The sequence below is a fragment of the Rhinolophus hipposideros genome (genome assembly GCF_964194185.1).
Source record: "Rhinolophus hipposideros genome assembly, chromosome: 1".
Taxonomy (NCBI): Eukaryota; Metazoa; Chordata; class Mammalia; order Chiroptera; family Rhinolophidae; genus Rhinolophus; species Rhinolophus hipposideros.
In genome coordinates, this window is record NC_138047.1 from 75303863 (window position 1) to 75316121 (window position 12259).

General features: G+C 39.3%; 1 protein-coding gene across 2 annotated transcripts in view; it reads right to left on the reverse strand.

Annotated features, from left to right (window-relative positions):
* Nucleotides 1–12259, reverse strand: part of PPP3CA (protein phosphatase 3 catalytic subunit alpha) — a 295408-nt gene that overhangs the window by 234173 nt on the left and 48976 nt on the right. The window lies entirely within an intron of this gene.

Sequence of the window (12259 nt, forward strand, 5' to 3'; positions counted from 1 at the left end):
GATCCTTCTTTTCCTATGGCTTTTTCTTCTTAAGTGTAAACAAGCAAAGATTTCCCTCACATCACATCACATCAAACAATGTTCCAAATCTCCTGAAACAATGATACACATTTCAAAGAATAAACCAAGACCATTTCCTTTTCCCTTTCAAGCACCAGAATGTGTATACACACCCATACCTGTATGTCACAGTTTTCTAACACGTACAGGTGTTGGCTATTCCTATCTCAGGGAAACATCTCTCCCAAGGTTGTCAAGCATGACCCACAAAGTCAACAAGGGAAGGCCCTGCTATGAATCACACCATTACTCAATGGTAGTGTGAATTATCAAAAAGCTGTGCAGGGAGCACAGACCAACAATGCACACCGCCTTTCAACAAAGGTTGTGGCAGATTACTTACGCACACACACATACACAAAAGCCTAAATTCCAACACCTAAATCACACAGCTGAAACACATGTTCTTTAGAGAAAATGTGCTTGAGCCAGTAAGCATATCTGAAAGCAAACGAACACAAATTGACAACCACAATTTTGGCAAGGCTTTCCCCCAGACACCTGACTCCTTTGACTCCTTTGCATACACCAGAGGGGATCACGAATTAGTCAGGTCATAAAGTTTCGCACCTGGAAATATTTATTATACCACTAAGTTACCGAGAAAGTAGAAAATTCATGGTTTCTTATGAATGGAAGTTATGGAGCTGACTATTTTAATAAAAGTCAAACCACTGATTAAAACACAAAAACTCCCTTACAGTTGAAGGGGCTATAACCAAACACTTAGCACCTGCGGGCCCTATCTTCTTTGTTTGGAAATGGAACTCTAAACACTATTACAGGTTACTCTTTATGTATCAGAATTTTGTCAGAGGTTCATATTAACCAGTACTCCAATACTTAGTTACACTAAAGCTATAAAAAAAATTAAGTATAAGAGATGCAGCTTCAGCAGCCCCAGTTGACTACGACAGGCCCAGAGAATCTGGAGACCTACAAAAGGAACCTGGTGCTTTAACACGGTTTTTGAGTAAGTGGGTCAGCTGTCACCTGTGACATGGTTCACCCTCTCAAAGGAGTGCATTAGCTTCAGCGGCTCAGGATCAGTTTTCGACAGCTGGGACTTGAACCTTCAGACTTCTTTCAAAAGTCATTGGTAATTTTTTTTTTCCTAGTGGAAAACATATTTTTCCAGCAGGTTTTAGGCTATACACAGGCAGGGAAAAGTATGTGTGTGTAACATTAATACATCTTTTCTCTTAAAATAAGGAAGGACAAATACTTTAAGGCTGTGCTTACAAAAACATTTAATGTTTAAAAATTAAGTTAAAAGGTTCTTCTCAAATCTGTATTTCCTTTCCCAAACCCAGCAACCGACAGGAAAAAAACAAGCAACAAAGAAGTACTAACAAAAACACCTTAGCTAATTTATCTTGCTTTAGTAAAGTTTAAAATTTTTGAAATAGCCATCAGCTTTACAGCTTTGCTTACTTAACATATTTTAAAGACACACACGTTAACATTAGAAATACAACGGAAAAGTGACACATTTTTTTTACACTCCTGCTACTGTATACATTTAGAACTGTACCACCAAGAGAGAGAGATAAAGAGTTTTTACAAAGAACTGATGTTGACCTTTTCTTCTTGACCGAGCTCTTGTTTTGAAAATACTCAGCATAGAAACACAAGGTTCTGATCAAAACAGTGGCAAAGCACTTTAATTTTTTTTTTTTTCAGATATGCAGTCCAGCTCTCAGCGTGGGAGTATGTAGCTCAGATGCTCCGGGCAGCCGCCTATTCAAGTTTACCGAGTCTTCTGCTTAAAGGACCTACCACCATCATTCTACATCCAGGGCAAGAAAGGTGCTCACCATTTCCATTAGCACACACAGAATTTTTTTATTTTTATTTTTTGGCTCCCAAGATTTGTGGATCATGGGGCATAAAAAGGGAAACATAATAGTTGCCTATTAACTCCTTCCCCTTCTGTTTTAAAATCATGTGGGGAAAATGCCTAAATGTGTTCTACAGTACATTTGTCCAAAGAGAAACTTAAAGTCGTTTTGATAATCAGTGGTTGGTAACTAAAGTTCTATGCAATCTCAAAAACTGCAAATGAAAACAAGTTTCCAACAGCCCCATTCCCTAACACCTTATCCCATGTTTTCCCTCCTTTGTCCAGACTGCTGAAATCAGACAGGTTGAGGAGACAGTCACCTTCAAGAAAGCCCTTTGCCCTGTCAGGTTAGTTATGCCAGCAACCAAAGTAGAACCTGTTATAAAAATAGGAGTCTAAGGAATCCAGGGAAAGCAAAGCACCGTTTGCGGCCAACAACACAAAAGAGGTGACAGAAACTTCAGGCTCTGTCTGAAGGAGCTCGAGAAGAAACCTCTCCTACCACATTAATCACTTAATAAATCACTAAAATCCCCACGTGATAGGCTGAAAACCCATAAGCGAGTGGATTATTCCGTGTTGCAGAATCACAGGTAAAAAGACATTACGCTTCTACGTTTTTTACATGTCTTAGTTTATAAAGGCCATTAATTTTACTGAGGTAAAATAACAGTTTCCTACCCCTCACCACTCCCCCGCCCAAAAAAAGATTGCAAGGCTGTCAATACACAATACAAAATATGACATGAACTTCTCACTATTACTATTATCTCAACTTGAAGACACCGTTCGATCAAACAAATTCATAGATAATAATTTAAAATAGAAGAAAGGGATTGATACCAAAATAGTGCTACCAAAAGCAGAAATAAATTTAAGGGGTTTACAGCAGTCGAAAGTATGTTAGTTACAAAGACATGATGATGCCTGTGAGGTAGTAAAAATATTATTTGTATATTTTTAAAAAAATAAAGGAAGCAGCTGTCTAAACATTTCAGCTTTTTTCCCCAAAAAATGTTTATACACTGTTCTGAGGATAGAAATAATCCACTGTTCTGAGGAAAGACATAATCCACGCTGAGGCAATGTTTGAACACATCAGCGCGCGCGCGCACACACACACATACACACACACACACACACACATCACAATGCAGTGCTTTGTGTCCCTTCCTCCCTCCCTTTTTGATTTGCAGCATTTCCTCCCAACTTGGTTGCAAAAAGGAAATCCTGAAAGTGAGGGTCATCACCAAATATCGTGTCACTCCAGAACTGTGCACAATAAAAAATAAAAAAAAGAAAGAAAATAGCTCTTACTTGCCTGTTCCAATTTCAAAAAGAAAAAAAACATGAGAATGCGACGTTTTATAAAATGCCATTGTAAATTTAATGCCAATCCGATTTAACTAAAAAGATAGATCTACAATATATACTTATACAGTTGAAAGCAAAATAGCTTCAATCTAGACTATGCATTACTTTATTTCTTTCATCGTAATATATCAGAATACATACTGATTGCATAGATTTAATCAGGGTTCCCTTATAGTTTTCTGTTCTGCATTTGCACTTAACATTTCATCATAAACATTTCCATATGCCCCACATATTTATCGTTGTAATTTCATTAAGAATGTCATAATAGTCCACAAATTTAATAAGCTATTCATTCACTTGCTTACTTGTTTTACCTTGCCCTCTTCTTACAGGATGGGCTTAAGGTGGAGTCACTAACATTTGGGGAAGATAAGCATGATTTTTATTGTTCTGTTGTTGGGACACTTACAGTGTTGCCAATTTTTTGTCTCCCACTACAGCTAAACCTACAATGAGCAAGTTCATGCAATACAGCTCCCTTTCTAAGTTGAATTATTTCTTCCTAATAAGTCAAAGGTTTGTAAACAATTTTTTAGTAACTATAATGTCTCCTTGCTTTACAAAATGTTCATACCTACTTATAATATCAGGAGTGGTTAAGTGAAACTAAATATCCAGTAATTATTTCAGTATTGAGACAACTCTGCGGTCAATTTTTTAAATGCTCTTTATTTTTATTTTTTTTTACTTTTTAGAATTAAATAATACATGCTTCTCGATAAACTTCAAACATATATCTGCCAGAGTGTACAGTAAAATCTGTATTCTTCCAACTCTTAAAATCCACTCTCTGATGTGATCAGCACTGTTAATTTGGTGAGTTTCTTTTCACCAAATTTTCTTTTGTATATATAAGCACATACATATATACAGAAGGTGCCAAAAAAATGTATACACATTTTAAGACAGGAAAAAATTGTATTAAAATTGTAATACTCAGTATATACCAATAACAAAAGATGAATGCAAGTCATGTGTGAGTAGGATTTCTAAACTTTTCTTTCATTTACAACACTAAATATTTCCCTATATCCAAATACGAGCTCTAAGTATGACTTCTATGAGTTCAGTGAACATAATATGACTTCTATGAAATGATCCTGTTTTATTTAAATATCACTTGACTTCAATTATACATTCAATTTAGCAGCATCACCTAAGTACTGTACCAATTTTTGGTTAACTGCTACTCATGAATAACCTAAAACAGAAGATAATACCCAAATTACTTTAAACACTGTGTGTGTGTGTGTGTGTGTGTGTGTGTGTGTGTGTGTCAGAAAGACAGAGACAGAGAGAATGAATTACCTTTCTGATTACCTTTAAGAGCACTAATAAAATGAATCTGTAGGCCCTAAAATCACGCTGGGGGTGGGTACAAGGAAGCATTTAGGAAGGAAGCTAGCCTGATGTCAGAAAGGTGTCACACACAATGGATAACCCAGACAATGGATAACACCAGCACTGTACCTACCAAGACAAAAAGGACCTCGAGTTCTAAAAGACATAAATGACATAAAGTCAAAAGTCAACAAAAGTTCATGAGACTTGCCAGGAAGCAAGTAGCAAAAATCTTGGAAATAGTGCTTTCTAACTTCCTAATTTGATTAAGATGTAAGACACCTTCTGGAAAGAACATCATTTTTGTTATCTCCGTATCAGTTTGACTCTTCCTAGTACAGTCCCAGGAATTTCCTTTGGTAACCTGTCCCTCTCCTGTTAGCAGCCACAATCAAGGTGGAAGTGCCACCCAAATTAAGGAGTGGGTGGAGTGCCACCCACTCCTCCTACATACGCTGCCCCATCACTATGTTTTAACAATACTTACTACTACCTGGTATTTTTCTTATTTACTTATTTAACATGTGTCCTCTGCCCCAAGAAGGTCAGCTTAAGAAAGTAAGGTCATTGTCTCTTTATTCTTTCATTCATGTTAACAAATATTTATTGAGCATCTACATACACTGGAAAAAGGGGATAAAGTAGTGATCACAATAGGCAAAAATCTGTGCCCTGGTGAAGCATACTTTCCAACAAGGAGAGACAATCTACTGCAAGAATATAGTGTGTTATCAGGTAACGTATGCTATGGAGAAAAATGAAACAGGGAAGGAACACAGAAAGTGCCAGGGTGAGACTGGAGGTATATAGCTACAACTTAAATGCCATCTCTAGCCCCTAAAACAGCACATGTAGGCGGTTGGTAAATACTGGCTCATGGATGGGACCAGCATGACGAAAGCCAAACAGTATATCCCAAAGCCCTGGATACAGTGAGTGGTTTTCACAGATAGCAAGATCAGAGTCATTCAGAGACTTGGTGCAGGCAAGCTCCACTATTTGGTGGTGTGACCATGCGGGGTTTGGAGGTACAACAGCCCTTTTGCAGCCGTGAGAATAAAGCCATCTTAAGTAGGAAGGCAGAGCCCAAGAGAAAAAAATAACCAGCACTGGTCACATACATCATTTGATTGTCTGTTTCCAAGGATATCTGAAGATTTGCCCCTTGACTGGACCATTCAGTTACTCAGGGCAATGGGAGCTAAATCAGCTCTTCTCTGGGGCAAAACAACTTCCTGCTTTGCGTTCAAGAACAGGAGTTCTCTTGGGGCCATTTCCTCATTTGGAAAAGTTAGAATTGCTGTTGTATTGTTTAATCCACTCTGAGCTGCATTTCCTATTACTTGCAATGTAATGAGACAGTACTGACATACATTCCAACTTATTATATAAATCTACACAAACTGTCTTTCCAGCACCCGTCATGCTCATCAGTATGACCTTGTATTGGGTTTGCAGTATTTCCTCTACTTTCCACTCCAGCCTTCACTCTTTACCAATCTATATCCATATCCTACTCTCCCATCTCTTTCCCAAAGCATCACCTATTAATCTAGTCATTATTTACTCAGTCATGAAATCTAACATATGTATAGTAGGCATTGACAGGCAGTGAGAACAAGAAGACTTAAGAAGGCACAGCCCTTCTCAAGGGCATTTCTAAAAGGAAGGGAAATCGTTGCAAAAGCAAACACAGGCTCATGGCTTCATGAATAGAATGACGTATATGAAACAATGGCAGCATGAAAGGTGGGGTGATCTAGTAAGTCTTCTGGATGACCTCTAACTTCCTCTGTGCCTCATGTGGAGGCATGGTCTCCCCTGGATGACTGGATGGCTGTGTCTCCTCTATGCCTACGGACGGTACCAACTTACTGTCCTGTATACACACGGCCCCAACATCAGTCGTCTCTTCTCTAAAAGAGTCTAAGGATTGTGTCCAATCCTTTTCTCCAACTTTCTAGTGCATAATAAAGAATAAGTCGCCAATAAATGTTTACTAAATTCAATTACGGATGATCTGTACTCAAACTTTTGAAAAGGACCATACATGGTATTTGTAGCCCTAGTCAGTTTCACTGTTTTTTTGACAGACTCTATTTTTTATCGTCTGTTTTGACAGCTGAAAGCTTATCAGATTGCTCATCTAAACTCCCTCAGTGTAGACACCTCTTCCCATGGCATCTCCACATGGCCTCAAAATCAGCCTCTTCTTTGTGGGTCAAAATAACTTCCTGCTTTGCTCTCACTCACACGAATTAGTTCTCCTAGGAGACAAGGAGATAATTACTTCAGAGCATTTCAATTCTGAGCACTATATACAGGAGCCACTGCTCTGTAGCAGTGATTAGAGAATTTCTACTGCCACAATATTCTTTAATCAGGCTGTTCTCAATTTAGAAAAAAAAATTAAAGAATGATGAACTAAGTGGAACTAACTACAGCTTTCAGTCCTTAAGATAGAGCAAACAACAATTAACCAAAAAACAAAGGGGGGAGAGGGGAAGACACACTTGGTTCCGGAACAAAATTTTATGAATTCTTAAAAGATGATGTGATTCAAAGGAGAAAAAAATGTTTTTCTCATGGTGAATAGTGAATCTAGTTTGTACTGAAGTGTTTTTCCATATGAAATTCTCATATATCATACATTTAAATATATTTTAATCTTTTTCCAAATCTATGTAGTCATTTATAAGTTTCACAAATTAACTTGCTAGTCATACTATCCAAATATAATCCACTATTTCAAAATGTTATATTAAAAATGTGGTACTATAAATATTTTTACTGATATATCTCCTCAGGCAAGGGAAACAAAAGAAAAAATAAACAAATGGGACTACATGAAAAAGTTTTTTCACAGCAGAGGAAACCATCGACAAAACAAAAAGACATCCGACTGAATGGGAGAAGATATTTGCCAATGATACATCTGATAAGGGGTTAATACCCAAAATTTATAAAAAACTCATACAACTCAACACCAAAAAAACAAACAATCCAATTTTAAAAATGGGCAGGGGACATGAATAGACATTTCTCCAAAGAGGACATACAGATGGTCAATAGACATATGAAAAGATGGTCAACATCACTAATTATTAAACCAATGCAACTAAAAACCACAATAAGGTATCACCTCACTCCTGTCAGAATGGCCAGTACCAATAAATCAAACAACAGTGTTGGCGAGGATGTGGAGAAAAGGGAACCCTCATGCACTGTTGGTGGGATTGTAAATTGGTGCAGACACTATGGAAAAACAGTATGGAGGTTCCTCAAAAAACTAAAAGTATAATTACCTTATGATCCAGCAATACCACTCCTGGATATTTGTCCAAAGAAATCCAAAATACTAACTCAAAAACATATATGCACCCCTATTTTACTGTAATGCTATTCACAATAGCCAAGATATGGAAACAATCAAAATGCCCATCAACAGATGATTGTTTAAAGAAATTGTGGGACATTTATAAATTGGAGTATTACTCTGCCATAAAAAAGAATGAAATCTTACCAGTTGCAACAACATGGAGGGACCTAGGGGATATTATGCTAAGTGGAATAAGTCAGACTGAGATAGACAATTACCATAGGATCACACCTGTATGTGGAATCTAAAGAACAGAATAAACGATCAAACAAAACAGAAATAGACTCATAGATACAGAGAAAAAAACTTGACGATTGCTAGATGGGTAGGGGGATGGGTGAGAAGGTGAGGGGATTAAGAAGTACAAATTGACAGTCACAAAATAGTCATGGGGATGTGAAATATAGTATGGGGAATATAATCAATAATGTTGTAAAGACTATGTAGGGTGTCAGATGGGCACTGGATTTATTGGGGGAATCACTTCATAGATTATATAAATGTCTAACCACTGTACTGTACACCTGAAACTAATATAAAATACTGAAATGTCAACTATAATTATACATATATATATATACGTACATATAAATGTAAGTATAAATATAATACCGGGGGTGCTAAAAAATGTTTACACATTTTAAGAGATGTTATCTATGCTCAAGCTGTAGTTTGCCATAATCAGAAGTTACACTGGCCTTCTCTGCTCTGCTCCCTAACTCCCTTGCTCTATCCCAGGCAATATTATAATCCCCCTTTTCCACCTTCCTATGTTTCCCCTTTTCCATAATTTGGGCAGCTACTGACTGCCTAGAGCCCAGGACCATCGATGAAACAAGCTCATGAACTGAACTTGTCACTTCTTCAGACCTCCAAGGGATACCAACCAGCCCAGGCATGGCTGTGTCCTCTTCAGAAAGGAAGTAGTTCTGGTCACTTTCTCTTTGCAATACCTACTTCTACTCTAGTACATCCCCTATCATTGTTTCCAGAGCTAGAAGATGCTCCTTTTCCCAACCTGCCTGTCGGCTAGCATGGAACGGGAGAGCAGAACTGTGTCCAGAGGCCCATACCCTTCTTCCCCCTTCACCTTGACATTTAATTAAGTCATTTGACTCCTTGGGTCTCACATGGCCCAAGTGACTGCTAGGTCCCTTGGGTTCAATAATTTTGTTCCCATTTGTTAAATATTCCTACAGATTTGCTTTTATTGCATTTGCTTATCTGTTTTTCTCTGTCTTCTGATACAAGAAGGTAAGGACTGTAACTGTACCCTCAGATGCTACTGCATCTGCCCAGCGGGCCCCTAGGAGGCAGTCTGTAAGTGTAAGGAGAATGAAAGTACATAGTAGGAAAATCAATATTTCAATATTTTAAAAGCAAGCCTATTGAAGAAATCGGGAACAAACAATGATCTGCTTTTTCAGTTCTCCTGTCACCATTTAACTACGTTACCTGCTACCCACAGGATGCCAGCATATTTGAGACTCCATGTGACATGGGGTAGAAGTGTGTAGTGGTTCCCAAAGAGGAGTAGAGTGGAGACTGGAGTATGGTCATCAGACCCAGTTATAAAAAGGACTATATTAGGGTGGGACTCCAAGCATTCTTTTTTTTTTTTTGAGGAAAGCATGTCCTCAAATATTAGGTTGTTGCAAAAGTAACTGTGGATTAAAAGGTTAAAAACTGCAAAAACCACAATTACTTTTGCACCAACCGAACAATTTTGAAGGATTGATGCCTGTCAACACATCACTTCAATTATGCGCCATAAAATGAGATGAACATTAAGGCCCCATCCAGCTTCTACAATATATAATTGTTGGACACATACTAAATTTTACCAAATCTCTATTTATTACTTTTCAGGTGCACTTCAGTATAATGATCTTATATCCACATGTCAACTAAATGCTATAATTGTTTGTCCTCCATGCAGCTAATTTTAATGATTTATTACATTAAGGACTAATTTTTAACCTCTAACACTACTATATTCTAAGAGTATATTTCATGAATTTTAATGATGAAAAAAATAAACACAGTATATACGGCAAGGAAGAAAGACAAACAGTTCCTTCCATCTAGGGTTGGGTTTCTCAACCTCAGAACTACTGCTACTTTGGGCGGGACAATCCTTTGGTGATGGGGGGTTAAGGGGGTGGAGGCTGTCTTGTACAATGTAGGATGTTTAGCAACATCCCGCCAGTGCCTGACCCTTACCCCTGGATATGACAATAAAAAATGTCTTCAGACATTGCCACATTGGGGACCCCTCCCATACTGGGGACCATTAAGGGGATAACATTAAAATAATTTAATAATCTAGGGTCTCAGGATACAAAACATCCATTATACACAACGTATGGCTATGATACTAATAGGCAATTGCTTAAAGGAAAGAGCTAATTATATAAAAGAATATTCACTCATTTGTTAGTGGTTTAAAAAACATGTATAAATACTCACACAAAACAGGAACCTATTTTCTAATTTGTACATAAAGCATACACAGGTGGAAAACCTCAAACATGAGCACATGCATGTTCTAAGACTATTAAGGAATAGTAAATAACATTTCAAGAACTTTCCTTTTGAAAAACTGGACACTCTCATTCAAAATGTCATTATAGATCTCATGATTCAAGACCACGTCTAGAGACACCACATCAGTTACAAATAAACCACACACAAACACAAAAAAGTTACTGAGAGTCGCTTGAGGTCTCACTGAACCAAAGTTCTGCAACTACGGACATACAGAACGAGCCACCTTGAGACTGGTAGGAGGGGCAAAGTCAAGGAACGAGCTGGTCTCATTTCTGCATGTGACCATTAAAAATCGGGAGGGATATCTCAGCTGCAAAGCCTCCCCTGCCACCCTCCACAGAGGAGCAAGGGGTCCCAGCCCCTCCTCAGGCCTGGGTTCCAGCGCCAGGGAGAGAACTCCCCATAATTTCTGGCTATGAAAACCCAGCAGAGATTGTGCTGAGTGACATGGAGGGCAGCTACAATCCCAGGTGTTGCTCTTAAAGAGCCCTCGCATGGACTTACTCGCTGATGGCCTCACCAGCTCTGAGCTGTAGTACTGGGGCAGCAGCTCAAAGGGTGCCAGGGACATACAGGGGGAACTGAATTGTCTAGCTTCAGGGTGAGAGCTGGAGGGGCAGCTTCATCCCAGATGGAGGAGCTGCTGGGAGCCATTGTTTCTTTGTTGAGCCCTCCCTCTCCCTACCTACAAACTCAGGCAAACGCCATGAGTCTCCATCAAACTATCAACTTCCATCTGTCCTGCTCCAGTGATTCCCTCAGACCCTGCTCCACCTAACTTTCCAGCACACCCAAGCTGCTTCCAGTGGCTTTTCCATCTAAATGGCATGCTTTTGTTCATTCTGCAGACTTTCCTAAAATCACTCAAAGGTTCACAAAACCCAAACAAGCAGTATCTGGCTTTGGTGTGTTCTGTACCTCAGGCTGAGCAGCTCTAATCCCGGCACTAGTGGCAGCCAGCCTCAGTTCACTGATTGGCACTCCAAAGCACAGCACAGGTAGCAGCCATCTCTGGATTGCTTTATGGTTCCTGGCTGGTGGCTCAGATTGCGGCAGAACTTGGCCTGCAGCGGATCCCCTCCCAGGATGCCCTGGGGCTAGCATACCCAATGGCCAGCTTCCGACCAAGCTGGAGCATCACCCAACTGCCTCCAAGGACACACCCAACGGGCAGACAAGGCAGGCACCAGAACCTGGCTAAAGCAAACCTTGCTCTGTAGGATCGGCCCCTGCACCACATTTCCTCCACTGTAGTCCTAGCCAATCCTTACAACCAATCAGCCTGAGGGTCAATCCCTCCTACTGACGTGCAAACAGCAAGCAAGGCTCAACTACGACAGGAGGGCACACACAACCCATACAAGAGACACCTGGAGCACCCTGATCTGGTGACCAGGTAGACTGCAACACTGGGTCCCACAAGATACCAAACTACACAAGTCCACCCTACTAAGACCAGGAGACATATCAGCCCTACCTAATACATAGAAAGAAACACAGGGAGGCAGCCAAAATGGGGAGACAAAGAAACATGTCCCAAATGAAAGAACAAAGCTCCAGAAAAAGAAGTAAACAAAATGGAGACAAGCAATCTATCAGATGCAGAGTTCCAAATACTGGTTACAAGGATGCTCAGTGATCTCAGAGAGAACTTCAACAAAGAGATAGGAAACATAAAAAATGGAGATAGAAAACAAACAAAAAAGAAC